We start from the raw sequence: 17,781 nt of genomic DNA on the forward strand, positions 1-17,781 counted from the left end.
CAGGAGGCCTGTCCCTGGGAAACATTACTGCAGTGTAATAGGGTGGTAAATGGTTAGACATGGGTAACACAGCTTCCACTGAACCTGCATTTCCCAATGTCTGATTATGTAGAATTTTGCCTTGCAACACAAATATCATAAACATTATGGTTCTAAAGTCAGCAAATTACTTTCCTGCATTATACTTCCTCCTAATGACAGTCCTGTAAGTTCACCTCTGATGATTTGATTGTGGTTCTCTGATCCCCATCTTTGCTTAATGAACATCACCTGCTCTGAAGGCTGTCCCCCAGAAACAGTGCTTTGGGTATGTTATTCACATACTAGGAACAGAATTGCTGCAGGAACCAAACAGTTTTCAAAACTCAAGCACTCTGTGGTGAAATCTGTGAAATGGTCAGTGAGGTCTGAACAGGGATTTGTAAGTGGCAGTGTAGATGGTAGCCTCAAAAATCTTGTTGATACCTTACAAAGAAAATTGAAAGCTTTGCACTGTTGCTAAGGCTGGCTGAGGTCCCTCTGTTTGCAACACTGAGAGTCCTTGCATAAGCTGAGCCACTGGATGCCACAGGCAGTTTCAAATCCTTATTGATGAAACCTGCTCTGAGCAAGGCTAGAAGCCATGGCTCTGGAGATGTCTGCAACCTATGAAGACAAGTGCAGCCAAGGGAAGAGGCGTAATCTTAGTCCATCCAAAAGCTAAACTGTGGATCAGCAAAAATAACTACAGATATTTAAGTGCTTAGTATAAAGGTAGGTATATATCAGAAAGTGCTTTAAAACAAATGCTGTATACCTTCAGCCAAATTGCATACCCACAGTCTCTTCCTCCCATATCATTTCAAGGCTGAGCAGTCTCCTTTCTTGCTGAAAATCACAAATTCCTCTCTGCGCAAATCTCATTTTTCACCAGACTTTATAACATGCTGGAGTCACAGCTTTAGGCTCCCTTCCTAAGAGCAGGACTGCTGTAACAGGTACATATGTATCTGTACATAGGTAAATAACTGCAGACTATGAAGGGATGGCATTGATTAGGACTTCCACTGGCTGTAGTCTGTTCCCAACCTGACTGTTAAAAAGTTCGACTCTCCCCAGGGAAACAGCTCCTTGATGTCTGCATCTTCTCATGCTGAGACTTGGAAATTCATGGTGTGGCCAGATTTCCTAGTTGCTTTTATACTGATAGTACATGTTCATTATAGATGGTTTTTCTAGAGGTTTTAGGTACTCCTTCTAGGATTATTATACATGACTCCAGACATGACTCCTCTGGCTCCTTAAAATCTAAGGAAAGTTTTTGTTTCAGATAAACTTTTCTAAATTGTCTAAAGCTACCATTTTCAGAAGCAATTCCATTGAAGATCATTGATATTCTGAGTGGTGAAGGATTTAGCCTGTTCTTGTGCAAGCTGTATGTTAGGTTCTTGTTAGCACAAACATTCAATAATGGAAATATCCATTCTTCAGTAGGCCCCCTGAGTTTTACTGAGTTTCAATCCATAAAATTAATTTACTCCATTTAATTTCTTTTGCCAAAATGTTTTCCTCAATCATCTGTGTTACGTCATCTGTTACTTATCAGCTCACTGATAAATGTGTACTTAAGGGTCATGATCTATCTTTAGGACCAGTGCAATGACTCTTACACTTATGACCTTCCATTGTGAAAGTAGTCACATTGATGTAAATGGGAACTTTGACTGAAGAGGAACTGAACAAACTGAGCACAGAGTCAGGATTTGGTCAGTGGGGTGACTCATATGAGTTGGCTTCTAAATTTACATCCATTCCAGTGAATTTAGGGTGTTACCCAATCACTTTCTGATGATAAAGAGCTCCTCTACATGCCTTTATCCTAACAGGCAGTTAGATATATGTCTGCCATCTGTGAGTATCCCTGGAAATATTTTTAGTATAACTGAACTACTTAGAGTTAGGATGCTGAGAATCAGCTGTTTCAAGTACATCATCCAATGTGTTTTCTTCTTTGCTATGTCAAGTTTTAAACTTGATACTATAGACACATACAGGAGTAGCTTTTTTCATAGATGCATATTTCAGTTATCTGAGTGACTGTTCCCAAGATCAGGCCCTAGATTTTTCAGGCCCAGAAAGGAATGAAACTGTTTTTCTTCACTGAATGCAGCATGCGTACCCTATCCTGGGACATACAACATATTGTAGGGCACCATCCTGAGGGAGGATAGAATACAGTCCTGGAATTCTTGCCTGAGACTTACAGCTGGAAATGTTTCTATTTGTATAACTTAAATCAAATGCTGCTTCTCATTCTTAACCTCTGATATTTGTTATGGGGCATATTCCATACAGAGGAAGGTTGTACAAGTTTGAAGGCACATGTTCTGGCAAGGTAGCTATGAGGCTATTCTTTATAAGCAGGCATTAGTCTTAGTATGGTTTGGTTTTTTCTAATTATACAGTAAATTGAAGCTCATCATTCCTAATGGGTTAAAAGACCCTGTGTATTGGGACCATTTGAAGTATGTTGTTATATTTCAGATCTGTGCCTGTTCTGGTCATTTTAAATCTATTCCACACTGTCACGTTCCTCTTTCTGGGATTATCCTAGCTGGGCTTTACTGCTGATTGTAAGGTATAAGCAAGTGGCACCAGATAACTCCCATGATGAGGGAACACACACAAAGTTTTTAAATTTAGAGTTTTGCTAATACTGTTCTACCAGAAAAGGCACAAAGACAAGGTTTCTGGTGCAATGAGCTGGGGTTATTATTGAGACCCATTGCAACAGTGATAGAGTGACTTGCTCATTGTCTGATGTTCCCCTTCTGAAAAGAGGCTAACAATACTTCTCTAATTCATTCATAATTCTGAAGGGAATGGCAGTTTTGAGGATGAGATCGCAGACTCACTGACAAAATTCCTGCTCAATGAGTATGGTTTTGTTCCCTGGCTCCCCAGTGCTGCACGTTTTGCTGTAGATAAATTCTATATAATTACACATAAGTTCCTGCAAAAGATATATGCCTTTCCTTAGGAGTTTTAAAGATACATGGCAGTATGGAGATGATGAATGGCACAAGAAAAAAAAACAAAATATGAATAAGTAATCTATTACTAGAACACAGACCACCAGCTTGGAGATCATTTCATTCTCTCAGCCACATTCTCCCAGTGGAGTTCCCATTGTGCAAAAGGATTTTCCAGGAAAGCTCTGTGCTGCCTCAGCAAACTTCATCATTTTAGAAATGATACTTGTATCTGAACACTTCGCAAATGAAAGAAAGCAGGAGAGAGTCTCAGACGTTTGGTTTACGTGGTACATTGTGGTTTGTTTTGCCCTCTATCCTGCATATTCAGGCAGTCAGTTTCTTGGGAAGTTTTGTGGGTTTCTCAAAACGCGGCATCATGTGTTGCTATTTGTAACTAGTAGGGGGGTTGTGAAAGCAGTGGATTTATCAAGGAGCACAGAGGCTGATGTAAAGCTATTTGCAGATCATGGTGCTGGGTAGAGAGATAGTGGATCTGCCCTTTTTCCTATTCCAGTATGTAGATTTTCAAACCTACAGAGGGCATTGTGAAAGTAGATGGTAAAAGCATGGAACAAAAAGAGATATATATGCAATGCATATTATGGATCACATCTCCTATTGAAAGTGATAGCACCTATATTAGATCAGATCTTGAAGTCGAGGTAAACAGCCACCAGTAACTATTGTGTGGACATGAGTCAGGTGTTAGTGGCTGGGGAGAAATCAGATTTGTTGGCTGTGGTTTAGATGTCTGATTCTGCCTTGCAGCAGGGAGAGTCAATGGGTGACCTCTTGAGGTCCTTTTCTGCCTTTATTTCTGTAATTCCAAAAGCTACATGTAAATAGCACAAGGCATAAACCATTAGGTGAAAGCTAATGTCTATGACAAAACTATTTGTCGCTCAAATACTTGGGTTTTTGTTAGCATAACTACAACAAAGCTAAAGTAAAGTCAATGGTGCAGAGCTATATTTGAAAGAAAATCTCAGTCTCACAATTATTTCCTGTATTAGTGAGTGATAATGGAATAAATGTGGAAATGGATGCACTTACATAAAGAGAGAAAATAAAAAGGCACTGAAGTGAAATACTGCCATTCTGTCAGTTCAGTTACTTCCCATACCAACAAGAATGTGGACTATAAAAGCAGCATTGCTAATTCCTTCAGTGCTCAAGTACTCAAGCTCTACAAAATAAGCGTACCACAGCTTAGTTATTACCTATTACTGCTTATGTCTTGTTGTGGAAAACAGCAGTCACGTTGCAGTAAAATGTGACTATAAGCACTGGCTATTTTAATGTCTATACAAACTAATGTTGTATGACATAACAAGTAATTCCAGTCATTTGCTAACCTTTATGAGTCACTTCATAAACACTAAGATGACTGGCATCCAGGAATATGCTCCATCTCTTGCCTGACTCAGTGCACCACATCTTACAGAAAGTGGACAACGCAGAAAGTTTATCTGCAAAATAGGGTGTCATATGGTGTGAGGTTCCCCTCTAATGCTGAAGAGAATTTGACTGGACTAGTACCTTCATGGAAAATCTGTAAAAGCTTGTGAATATAAGAATTTTTGACTAATCTGAAGGAAAGTGCAGTGGCTGAACAGTATTTATCCTCCTGTATTGATACTCTTATTCAGAATGAAAGTGACTTTAATATCATTTGTTCCCTTAAGGCTAGATTCAAAGAGGGAATCAGAAGCGTATAGCCTGAGTTATTTCCAGACCTGTGTCCCAAGTGTAAGGAGCATTACCTGCTAGATAAGGATATCTTTCACTTGATGTTTAGGAGTGAAAAGATTTGGACTTCTTAAAATTTGGGCCATCTGTTTTAGAAATGTTAGCACTTGCCCTGGCTACATTCCCAGTAACACTAAGAATGGATTTAAGGAATGGGGGAAGGAGTCTTGGAAGACATGAAGGTGTCCACTTGTGAAGACTCTGAACAACCTGGATTTAATTCTCTGCTTAAAACATAGTCTTCCCTCATCACTTTGGCAAGTCAATGTTTCTGCCTCCCTTCCTTAAGTCCCCTCCAGTAGTTTAAAGAAAAGAGGAGCATGGTGGGGGAATAATAGTACTTTTCTGAAAGTAGTTTTGTGAAGATACACATCTTCAAGATTGTCAGGTGTTCAGAATTTCTGTTGGTGGAGAAAACTTAGGACCAAGAGAGCTGAGAGGCTGGGCTGTGTGAGAGGTGGTGCAGGGATGACAGTGGAAGTGAAAAAAAAGAAGGCTAATAGAGTAGTATGGCTGGACAAGTGTATGAACTACATCAGGGAGGGAGAGAAAATGTCTGCAGAGGAGAAAAGACTATAGAAGTTGACAGGTGGCTGCTTGAGGTCTTAAATGATGTTAGAGTTCCTCCAGCCAGTGTGCTGGATCTATCTCTCCCTATGCCTGTGGTAGTTCTGGAACTAATTTGCAGATTAAATAAAGTACTTTGTCTACTCAGTGCATCTAGCACTGAATTTGTAAATCCATCCTTTCTATTTCAGTCAGGCATGACTGGGTGAACAACCTCTATAAGTAAAAGAAGTGACATGAATAATTCTGCCTTGAAATAAGGTCAAAGTTATCCTCGAGTGGCTTGAGCTGTGTGGAAGGAACAAAGACCTACATCAACCTGGTGCCATTAGCAACAGTGGGTGCAGACAAATTCTATCATAAGTCTCGGCTAATAATTAAAGTCATTACAGTTTTCTCTGTTTTTACAAAAACCACAGTATTCTTCATAGAAATGTATTTCAACATCAAATTCACCTTGAGATGAAAGAAATTTTAAGTCATAACGTAGCAGCTTTTGTGTTTTGCCCATATCTCAGCATTCAAACTGAAAATTTGCAAACCATGTTTCTAGTATTCATACTCTTCTCGTTTGGTTTTCTATTCCTGTAGGTAATTCTAATTTCCCATTTCAGTATATAGCATAACTGATTTAAATGACTATGTCAGCTACCTTTGCTATATATATGGTATTTTAAATGTTAAAAAATGGTAATGGTTGGTGCAGCCTGCTGTTTTCAAATGGCCTCAGAAGGCATTTTTGTTTTAAATGTACAATCTTAATCTAGCTTAATTTATTGTGGAAAGCCTATTTTGTCCTTACCACAGACAGAAAGGCCAAATGATGATCTTCTTCCACAAAATGATAGAATAGCACCAGTGGCCCTATAACGGCAAAACACAGTATATCTTTCTAGTAGAAAATGACAGTATCTTTAGCAAAATAGATTCTTGTATAGATTTTTCTTCTATTGTTTAAAGTATTCTGGATCAAATAGATAATCTCTTTAGAAATGCTTAAATTACCAGTTACACTGTCATATGATACTTCTGCTAATCTATCAATAGAAATCCACGTATTGCACCATGTCTGTCTAAATCTACTTAGAAAGAAACAATAAGGCAGCTGTATTTACACTGGAAAGCCTGCATTATTTTCTACTTGTCTTCCATACTTATTTGTAGCCATTCTCAGCCTAAATTAAACAGTACAGGTAGGAAAACTTGTCTTTCCTATATATCCTTATTTTTCAGTTCTATGTATGATACTAATATTAAATCCATGCTATGCAACTTTTACAAACATACCACCAGCTTTAAATAACATAGTGCTTTAAAAATAGCTTATGGAAAGTTTATGATACATTATCAAAGCATCATGAAAATTTTCTCCACCAAGAAGAGTTTAGCATGAAGAAATGTTAGGTAAGATTTTTTTAAAATCAATTGATGTATTGCTTCAAAAGTTTTGAAATCTCTGCTGAGTTCTTAATGCTATCTCTTAGCCCAGTTCTTAGCCCTGGCTGAGCTCTGCTCAGTGCAAGACTTGGGATCTAAGAGCAATTCACAAAAGCAGAATCACCTGTGGGAATCACAAAGCCTACCTAAATTTTCCTATTACAAAATATTTAGATTGCACACCTTGGAAAAGCCTGTGAACAGACTGCAGAGGAGATGGCAGCCAGCCGCGAGCAGGGGCAGGAGGCTGGTCCTGCATGCGCTGGAGCACTGTGCTGCAGGTCTCAGAACAGAAGATGCAGCCTTTGCCCCAGCCTCCTGTATGGAGCAGGGGTACAGCTGGTACGTTAAAGGAAAGGTTTGCACCAGCCTCAGTGACTTCAATATTCAAGTGGTTTGGCTGACATTACTGACCAGTTTATTAACAGGTTTTTGTGTGACGGAGATGTTGCCACGCAGCAACCTGCAGGAGAGAGGAGGGGGATGTTATGGACAGGAATTTGTCTGGAATTCAGAGGGCACAATGTTATTTCTGTAAATGCTACCCCCTTGCCCCAGTGGTCGTTAGCGCAGTCAAAGGATATGCTGAGTGCATCTGATAATGCCAGTCTTGTAAGAGAGATCAGAAAGCAATATTCTGTAGTTATACATTTATGAATCTTCTCAGATTGCCCATGAGGAGAAGAAAACATCTAAAGTAGCAGCCTAAGTAGCAGAGATGTGGTAACCGGATGTGAGGTGCTGCTGTATTATGGAAACCATTTCTAAAATCAGACAAATTTAGGCTGTGACTCCCAGATTTTCTTCACATCATGATGTTTGGCACTTCTGTGGAGTTTACCAAGGTTGGGTCAAAGAAAGCAGATGCAGATATGGGCTTGTATCTTTTGCTGATTTTGCGGTATTTGTTGATAAATGATTCTGAAATGCAGGCATTTCCAGTATTGGTATCTGGCACAAGTAATAAAAGATCGTATTTGAGTAATCCTTTTCTTATTATTGATTTAACTCTCTTTTGCCCTTGTTGCATAAATGCAGCCCCAAATAATTATTTTTATATTCTCATTCCCAGTAATGGTCAGCTATTTCCAGTGAGAGTAACTACTCTCTTTTTTTTTTTATTTTTAATTCGCGTGGACTGCACAGCCCTGGCTTTACTTCACACTCTTTCTAGGCATAGCTGCAGCCATTAACAGCAGATTTACAGCTGTTGTATTCTAAAGGCACAGAATTCTGGCCAAACTCATCAGTCACCTCAGTGTTGTCAGAATATGACCAAAAGGCAATTTCTTATGCATTGAAAATAAGTCAGGAGATCAAAAAGGGTTGAACAAAGGCAAAAACACATTATCATCAGTTATAAAATAAATTCTAGAGATAGTAATTTAGCAAATTAAATTAAACTGGGCCATGTTGGGTTTTAGAGAACTGCAGTGATCTAGATCCTCTGCACCTTTTGATTTACATAAGTCAGTTTATATATGCTGGCTCCTTTGAAAATGCGGGAGTTCAATTTGCACATAGGGTCTGATTTGCTGAAGAATTCAATGAAGGTACTTTTCTTTAAAACCAATGGTCTTTTTTTAACACTGCTCATTCTTCCGGTGACAGATAACATTGTAATGATTGGAAAATTAGAACTGAAAAACTGTGTTAATGCCTTTTTCTTCCTTACTCAAGCTACTCCTCTGCTAAATGAACTGCTCTGCAGTTTCCAGGGTCCTGCCTTCAGGGTCCAATGTAGGGTCAAAAATGGAATTTGCACACCCTAACTGTACTTAGGCTGGTTTTCCAGAAAAGAAACTAGATCTGATCTGTAAATTTAACCTCACATCTAAACAATACAACATACTAAAGTCATTAGCTCTTTAGTGCTAAACTTAGCAATGAGGAATTCCCTAGATGATTTTAGCATTCCAGGGCTGCTACCACACAATTCTTGGGGACATGAAGAAGATTCAAGATGCTTAACAAATATACATACATAATACACACACACAAAACACATATATGCATACATATATACACACATATACATATATATGTATGCATGTATATAAAACTTACTTTTCTTTCCCAAACTGCCTAGTGAATTAACATTCTCTTCTAACATTGCTAATTAGGTTTTGAAAAATTCTGTGGTATCACAGATGTTACTATGGAGGAAACCACCCTGCCAAGCAAGGCGGAAACAGTAACAGCACTTTTGTTAATTTAACAGATTAGAATGCTTAACCCTTTTAAGGTAAGAACTGCGCCTGATGTTTCACTTTAAACGTTTTCATCCACTTCAAGGTGTTTGTACTTTTCCTCCTAAAAGCAGCTTTGCAGAGACCAGGTAGACATTCCATGTAGGCTCCATTTCATTTCCTCCCCATGCCCACATGCCACCTTATCAGAAGCACACCAGGTCACAGATTTTTTTGAGTGATCTGGCTTAAGACTCTGCTGATAGATCTCAGAGCAAGGTCTAGCTCCACAGAGCAGAGGAAAAAAATGACCTGTAGGACAAGTGAAAAATAGTCATGTGGTATTTTCAAAAATAAATGCAAGCAATGCCTGTGACTACTACAAGTTTGTTTCACTGCTTCATGACCCGCTTGGTCTTGTCCATTCTCTACTGCTTGTCTCTTCTTTTTTCTTCCCCAAACTGAATCAAATCTGCCTTAAGGAGATGGTAGGATCAATGGCCAACATCTTTACCTCAATTTGGTTAAAGCTATTTACTCTTATAAAATAAAATAAAATAAATCCTTTCTTGTCAAACCCTTGGAAAAAATGATTCAATAGCTGTAAATTGACAGCTGGGACTACCCATTACGAGTATTTGACTCCCTGTGAGTGTACCAGAAGCCATTGAACTGTCACAGTGGTGTTTGTTTGTCTAGTCCCTAGCTCGGGTCAAGACAGAAGACATTGTCTGGAAAGTTTCCAACTCTCATTTACATACTTCAAATGGTGGAAAATTTGATTCTGCATCCAGCAAGTTGTTCACCTGGTTGTGATCCTCATTGCTAGTCTGAAATTGAAGCTTTGGCTTCTACCTATTGGATTGTTTTATGTGTTCGTGTACCAAACTAAAGACTTCTCACTATGAAGTAATATGGTCTTCTCAGATTCTCTGTAAAGCAGGTTTTCTGCCATGCCTTTAGCTCTCTCTGGAACTCTTTCCATTTTTTTACATTTTGTTTTGAACCTATGGACACCAGGCTGTACTATCCAGTCATGGTCTGGAATATTGTTGTGTATGGTGGCATCAAAAATGCCTACATTAGCACATACCAGGTACTCCTGCTTGTACCGTTCTGAATCCACTCAGAAATCAGCTAAACCTGGAAACTGCAGAGGCAGAAGATGATTGATTTTGCTGTGCTGATGGAGTGGCTGGCTTGGAGTCCTCATCTCTTGTCTTGTGCCAACTCTTCTGTCTGCATGGCAGTATGTTGTGCCTGAAAGTGGCACAAGTCCTTGGTCTTGCTGCAGCCGTGCCTTGTAAGAAACGTCTGCAATGTAACTGTGGTGTATGTCTGGGCACTATCACCTACATGGACGAGGAATGAGTAATGAAGTCCTTTCTCAGGTGAGGATATGCAGCAGTGGGAAGGATGCCAGAAGTGCATATACCCAAGAGAGGAGAACACACCTTACATGAAGCAGTTTAACTGCTTGTAACTGCTGTATTTGCAGGACAGACAGATGATTGATGAATACGGTTGTTGTATTGGCCAGCAGTGAAACTAAAACCTTGGTGTGCAGAAAGTCACATCCTTGGAGTGTGGAGCTTCAGCGAGAAAATGAACACAGGGACTACAGTCCTCATTTGGACATTCCAATTCCCAAATTGCTCATGCATGCCATTTTTATGCCGTCCTCACCTACCTGCCAGGTAGATAACTGAGAGCTGATAACTCGCATGCTGCAGCAGATCACTGGGAAAGCCTTTTTGCCATTAGCCGTGGCTGGAGAAGTCCGCAGTGGCAGAGCACTCAGACGTTCAGGGAACATTTAGCAAGTAAGGACTCCTCCCTTCCCCAGTTACCTAGTGATGCTAATCAAGATAGTAGCTGTCCATGTGTGTTTTTTCTTTTAGAGGCTGGTGAAATATAGTGCTCTGTTCCTGCTAGGAGAGGCAGGGAGTGACAGGTAGTCACAGAGGGAGCATGGTCTGTGGTAGGCCGACGGGCAAATGGAAGTGTCTCATAATATGGTTTAAGCTCAGTAAGAAAACTATACTAGACTATCTCTTCTGCCTGTTTTTTTTTTTCTCTCTCACATAACATTCATGAAATCAAGAGAAGTGCTGTCACCAGCATGGGGGAGTGTCCCGAAGACGCTGTCTGTTAATTTTTATCATGTGGGTACTCTGCTGGTTCAGCTGGGGTTAGGGAATACAGTACAAATTTATTTTGAGAGTAGGTGATAGGGATATAATATTTCCTTGTCAAAGTGATTACGATTCGGCACCCTGGTGCTTATCTCTACTGTTCACCTCCTGTCTATTGTTATGGTTATCACTTACAATGAAAGGACATTTATTTACAAAACACTTGAACTTTATTAACAACATCTCATTGTGGGATGATGAATTCAATTGAGAGTTCCATAGGAGGAAGAGGTGACTTGACGGAGTGAGGTGTGTGCATGCAGCCAGTGGCGGTGGCTTGCACTCCTTCTGCTTTGTAGCTCACAGCCTGTATTTCCTGTGATTGCCAGTGTATTCCCTACTATTGTCTCCAGTAGTTCTGTCTTGTGTTTGACTGCCTGGATTATATCCAATTGGAGGTCTGTGCCCTTCCTCTTCTCTTTCAACACTTCTTCTCGATTCCATAAGGATGGCCATACTAGATCAGAGCAAAAGTTCAGTTACTCAGCATCCTACTTCTGGCAACAGTAGATGCTTAAGGGAAGTGCGTAATAGTAAGATGTGTCTGGAGGGATCCTTTCCCAAGTATACCATCCTACCTTGCTGCAATCAGAAATTTGGGATTTCTCATTCTGTTGGTGTTTTGTTGGCCTTTGGACATACACTCACAAAATATACACTCACCAGTCTTTCTGTCCCCATGGTTCAAACATTCACCAGAAATTCTTCAGGGACCTAGAAAGATATTGCAGAAGCTCGCTCCTTGAGGTCACAGGTGAACTGAAAAAACAAAGACCAGACAATTGTTCCTGGTCCTTTCATTTTCCCCCTTAAAACATATATTTAAACTTCAATTAAAGTCTTGAAGCAAACACTCCATTCAAGGCCTTGGGTGCTGAGTATTTTTTACCCTTACTGTGCAAGATCAGCATGTTGTAAAGCTTCTGGGAATACTGGAGTGAAGGGATAGGGATGGGTAAGCAGAGGGTGTATGTAATGAAGGAAGTTAAGTTACTCCAGACAGTTAGAGTACTTGAGGGAATATATTTCATGAAGAATCCCGAAGTGGTAGGAGACAAGCTGGGAAAATATGTAGCCAATATCTTTTACAGCCTTCTGAGAAGTGCTGGTAGAATAATAGTGTTTTCTTTTCCGGATTCATTCAGTTTTTCTCGTCTGTCCTGTATGGGCAAAGTGTTAAGTCTTCTGTGAAATATTGCCTTTAAACATGTGAATGCTAAGAGGCTACTATGGCTGTAAGACATGGGACTGAGTGCAGCTACTTCCAGTGAGTTTTTATAGGCCTCAGCCAAGCTACCTCTCTTGTTCCCTCCTGTGCCCTGCCTCTCTAGTAGTGGCTTGTCAACAGCACAGATGTGCAGGGAAATCCTGGCAGATCCTCGGTGGCTGTGGCAAGCTCCCTGGAGCACTGTAAAGCTGTGGTGTAGATGTTGCCACTGTTTCTTATCCCTTGAATAAATACTACCATTACATGTTTTTGTTCTGCCACATGGCAAGACAGCCGGCGCAATAGCCCGAAAGCTACATGGCCCAATCCAATATGCAAGTCTCTCTGAGCAAAAAGGTGGGTTTCTGATACATGCACAGCGCAAGTTCACTTATTTTTGACTGAGTTTGTGGCAGCAAAAAAATCCTGCTCATGTGCAAACCCATGAATAATAGCTGGAAAATAATGTAATTTAACTTCTGTAAGCTGTCTTAGATGCCTTTCCCCATTGCTACTGTTTGTGCGTATCACATTTCATATCACAAGTTCATCCATACCACACATTTGTAACAAAGCCAACCAGTGTTTCATGTGCATCTATCATATAATTTACTTCTTTATTTTTCTATACGATGGCATTTACAGTAAATTAGTTTTGTCATATCCATTGCATCATAAATGCTACATAATATACTTCATATGGGTTTAATATGTTTCATTAATGGATTGGATTGCATGCTTTGAAAAAAACAACAAACTATCATATACTATATCACTGAAGTGAAAATGCTGCCATTCCCTAGTGCTGACTTTTGCTCTTGATTCAGCCTGTGCCTTTGGCGGTAATAAAGATGCCTTTTTGGGTAATCTGAGGATAAAGGAGGCAACTGTCTGGAAATTGCTGAACTGTTTAAAAGAGGAATTTAGTGGGTTCGAGGCACCTTATGGCCCAGTTTGAAGAAACTTTATTTTTTTTTAGGTAGTGGAGAATCAGAAAAAATCTTGCCAGAGAGGAAATAGGAAATGGAAGATGAATTGGAAGCATCCTAATGAGCTGGAGCAAAGAAAGGATTCCCGCACTTTTACTCATGCCTACCTTCACTGACTAGGGAGGTAGTGATGAGAGATGGTCAGTCACAATATAAGTCAACATTTATTTGAATTTAAGGTTTATATTCAGAGATTTGACAGAAAATTAGTATGTGTATTCAAATACTTATGTTGAATTTCCTTTCTTGTGGAGTAATAAAAGTTCAGGCATGTAGCAGGATTTTGGACTGTGTCTGTATGTTAGGGTTGGATCTGGACCAATGCTGGGCTTTCAGACAATTCATTGTACTCATTCTTTGCCTCTGAGTCCAAGACAATTTATGGCTTCCTCTGCACACCTTACTGACCATGCAGTTCATGTTCAGTGACAGGGAATAGAAGTGGGGGTGTAGCAGCTCATAACATAAAAAACTGTTAATATTATTTGGACTTCCAGGCACTTTGAATTACGGATACTAGAGTTCCAAAAATTTACTGGACAAGTGACTGTTCAATGTAGAAAGATCTGCATTCAGTAAGCTATATGAGTATCAGTGTGAGTCACTATTTCCACTGCTCTGATGTGCCTCGGTGGTAAGGATTTGCACTACTGCTAGGCAGGAGTATGCCAAATTATCAGCAGGATGTGTCAGTGTCAGGTAGATATGAGCATGGTGTACTCTGCTCTCTACTAGAGCAAAGTAAATTCTCCCAGTGTAATTCTCCTGTTTAGACCAAGAGTCCTGTCATGATTGTATATGATTGTATATCTGTGACCCTGCAGAGAAAACTCATTTTCCCTGACCTTTAAGTCCTTTTCAAAATCACTGCAGCATGTAGATCCGAAAGCACAAAATAATATATAGTTTGACTATTATACATCTCTATATACATGAACACAGAAACCTCTGATCTTACCTAGGTTCTTTGCTTCTTAATGCATTAGCTTGCCCTTATCTGTACCAAAATGTGTTGTTCAAATGAGACAGGTCAATGGGTTGATCCACTTTTCTCTGTAAAACTGACCTATACTTATCGTAAAAGCTGTAACTACTACTGGTCGCATATTTAATACACACATACTCAGACAGCTTGTTGCTGAAATAGCAACTTACTCTATAACATGATCTTTAAAATGTCAATTAATCTTTTCCGTCTTCAATGGGAAAAGGTGCAGGAGTTTTTAATGAAAAAACAGAGAAAAAAATGAACATGGATTCATCTATTCTGTGATCAGTATAATACAATCTATTGAGATCCTGGACACTAGGAGAAGCAATAACTTCACCAGAAGGAATATGTATGTTTTTCCTTAAACAGACTTTATTGAGGTCACATGAAAGACTTCAATGGGCTTTTCATCAGACTGTTTGTTCCTACATTTAAAGGGCAGAGTAGCTCCTTGGAATATATCATGGCCTTAAGGATAGACTCCCGGGCCCCCAGGATAGACTCCTACGCAGAGCAAGCCTAAAAAATCAATGTAATCAACCTCTCAAATTACAACACAATGTGGCACAGATCTCTTCAGGTGATTCCTCACCCTCAAGCCAGAAGGCATGTAATAATTCCTATTTAATTGAGGGTGCAGTCATTTGTTAAAATCTTTGTTTGCAAAGCATAAACAAGTTTTTCTTCCTTAGGGAGGAGAGAAAAGGAACAATTTTAAGACTGTTCTTTTTTTCCTATTCAGGTCATGATGTCAGACCATTCAGAGCACAGGAGCACAGATTGGAGTTCAGATGAAGCTTTCACTCACCACCACACAATGGGGAGACAGGTTTAGTCATGAGAGTTCTCCCACTCTTTTCCTGTTACTTCCGTATACACAGAGAAATAGACATTTTCTCTGAAAATTATGAAAGACTGAATCACAGGGAGGATCACTTACCATAGCCCTAAGAGTCTTGAACACGTGCCCCGCTGCTCCAGCCTCTGGATATGGCATTGCCTGGTGTCTGCTCACATCATCTTAATTCAAGGTAAGTCTCCACTGAAGACACAAGCTGCTCCCATTCAGTCTGGGTGCCCACATGCCCAGAAGCTTCAGTGGTGGTGGTGTGTGCTGTCCGGGCTTGAGCTCACTTGAGGTTGCTATTGCACTTCCACTGGGCTTTTGTCAGTGGATATATAGCTCTGACACGTGAATGTCCAGAAAGGCAATGAAGGAACTGCAAAGAGGGATTGATCTGTTTATTGACAAAAAGTAATAATGACATTTTAAACTGAGCCTAATTACTACAAGTCCTCTGCAGAAAGAACAGCTTCCCCCCCCCAAAAAAAAAAAAAAAATGTGGAAAAAAAATATATGTTGTGGGACAAAAATATTCTTCTTCAAAAGCAGATTACAGTCAATATGTCTAACAGTTTCATTTGGACCCACACAGCATCCTGACGTGCTAATATTTCCCAGTTAAACAGTAACTGTAAGATAGTGAAAGAGAGAGTGCCTAACAATTTAACATCAACCTCCAAGGGCAGATGATGGAAATATGAAGTAAGGCCAATTAATCCATTGTGAGAATGAACTAGGAGTTACAATAGACCTGCCTTAGCCACAAGATGAGTTGTGGGAGCATTGTCTTTAAAAGTGACTTGAATATGAGTGAAAACACAAATAAAAGCAGCATTTTAAGCTGTGACTTTAAGCAGTGACTTCCTTTGTTTATAATATTTTGCTTTCCCTTTGGTACTGTAACTTATAAGTAAGATAGTTGTTCTACAAGGTCTTTGTCCATTAAAGCCCTTTATCTAGCAGTTAAGTCATCATATTGTGTCTGCAACACATAGATTCCTTTTCAGTCTTCTTTCTTTTCACGTTCTTCCCAGATTCTTCTTTCAGTCTTCCCATTGGACATGGTAAACAATAAAAAATAATTTCAACACTTATGAGAAAAGAAACTGATGGTATCTTTTTAGCACAATACGTTAAAATCCTCTTAAGGTTCTGCTCTTTCTGTGCACTACATGAAATCTTGGATTTTCTTTTCTGCACTGCCTTTTAAAAGGCTCCTTGGGGAAAGATACTACTGGCTAGGTGGAAACAGAAAAGTGTGCTTGAAAAAGGCACTATGATTTAAACTATGACGGGTGTTTTTTTGCTGAGCTGCACGTGGCTTGTGCACTGCTGAAAGGTGACATCATTTGGGAAGCCAAGAGAGTGAGAGCCCAGTATCACAGATCGTAAAGCTGTCTCCATCCTAGTTAAACCCCAGGATAAGGACTTGGAGGTTTAAGAGGAGTAGCGTAATGTTTGCCCAACGTGAGCTGAAAGCTGTGCAAGTGTGATAGCTACTGTGAATTCTGACCGTTAACTTTTAACTTATGATAATCACCTAATAACTTATTGATTTTTGTTGCTAATAGATGGCTGGATAGCTTGCTAACAGCTCTTGAGACAGGAAAAGATTAAAAGAAGAAAAAAAAAGCCTATCAGAAGATCAAAACAGCAGGGCAGCACCGACAAGATTCTTGGAACTGCATGAGTGTCAAGGTCTTAACCAAATTTTATTTACAGAAAAGCAATTCAGATTTTAAATCTCACAAGGCATATGTCCTGCCATGATGGTGTTTGGGGCTTTGTACAGGACAAATTATCTGCAGTTCAATCTTAAGGCTGACATTGCAGCTGTTTATATGTGTAAATTGTTCGTTTTATAACTTGATGTAAAATTGTATTTTACATTTGAAGTAGCCAAAGTAATACTCAGGACTTACTCAGAAAAACATCTGGCAAACATTCTACAAAACTGATGCCAAATACTGCTTTAATTTTGTGCCTGAATAATTTTATCAAAAACATATTAGTTTAAGAGAGGAAAACAAATCTTTCATATAAGTTTTATTAGCAGGCCATTCTTAACATACAGAAGAGAATTTAAGGAAGTAATTTAAGGAAGAACAATTTCCCTACCTAATGCAGAGCTATGAAAAGAGTAGCTCTGCATTAGGTAGGGAAATTGCTTTAATTAGATATGGTAAATGATCAATTCTGCATGCTGTGATTAGGGGGACAGTTCTAGGAATTACATATACAATAAGATGTCCATGTTGATGAAAATCTGCTTCTAATTGGCAAACTGAGAATTTAGAAAAAGCTTACATTTGTATTCATTTTGTATTACAAAAATCCAAATCCAGAATTTTTTATTCTGATCTAAATGACAATTCTACTTTTTAATAAAATTTGAAAAAATACAGCAAAGTATATGCTATATTTTGATTAGCACAACTGAAAAAATCCTTATGAAACAGATAATTATTTTGGTAGGTGGAAGTATCACATTATTTATAGTCTGGCTATACACAATATTTGCAATCAATATTTGTTAGATTAATTTTTTGGTATTTTGGCATCACTACTAGTGTGGATGTAATTACAACAATAAAAATGT

General features: G+C 39.2%; 1 long non-coding RNA gene across 1 annotated transcript in view; it reads left to right on the forward strand.

Moving 5' to 3' along the window:
- Positions 1-17,781, forward strand: part of LOC135328472 (uncharacterized) — a 41,207-nt gene that overhangs the window by 20,271 nt on the left and 3,155 nt on the right. The window contains exons 4-6 of the long non-coding RNA XR_010389370.1: positions 13,338-13,487; positions 15,081-15,369; positions 16,754-16,880. This is a non-coding gene — a long non-coding RNA (uncharacterized LOC135328472). The remainder of the gene's footprint in view (positions 1-13,337; positions 13,488-15,080; positions 15,370-16,753; positions 16,881-17,781) is intronic.

The sequence above is a fragment of the Dromaius novaehollandiae genome, chromosome 5 (assembly GCF_036370855.1).
Source record: "Dromaius novaehollandiae isolate bDroNov1 chromosome 5, bDroNov1.hap1, whole genome shotgun sequence".
NCBI lineage: Eukaryota > Metazoa > Chordata > Aves > Casuariiformes > Dromaiidae > Dromaius > Dromaius novaehollandiae.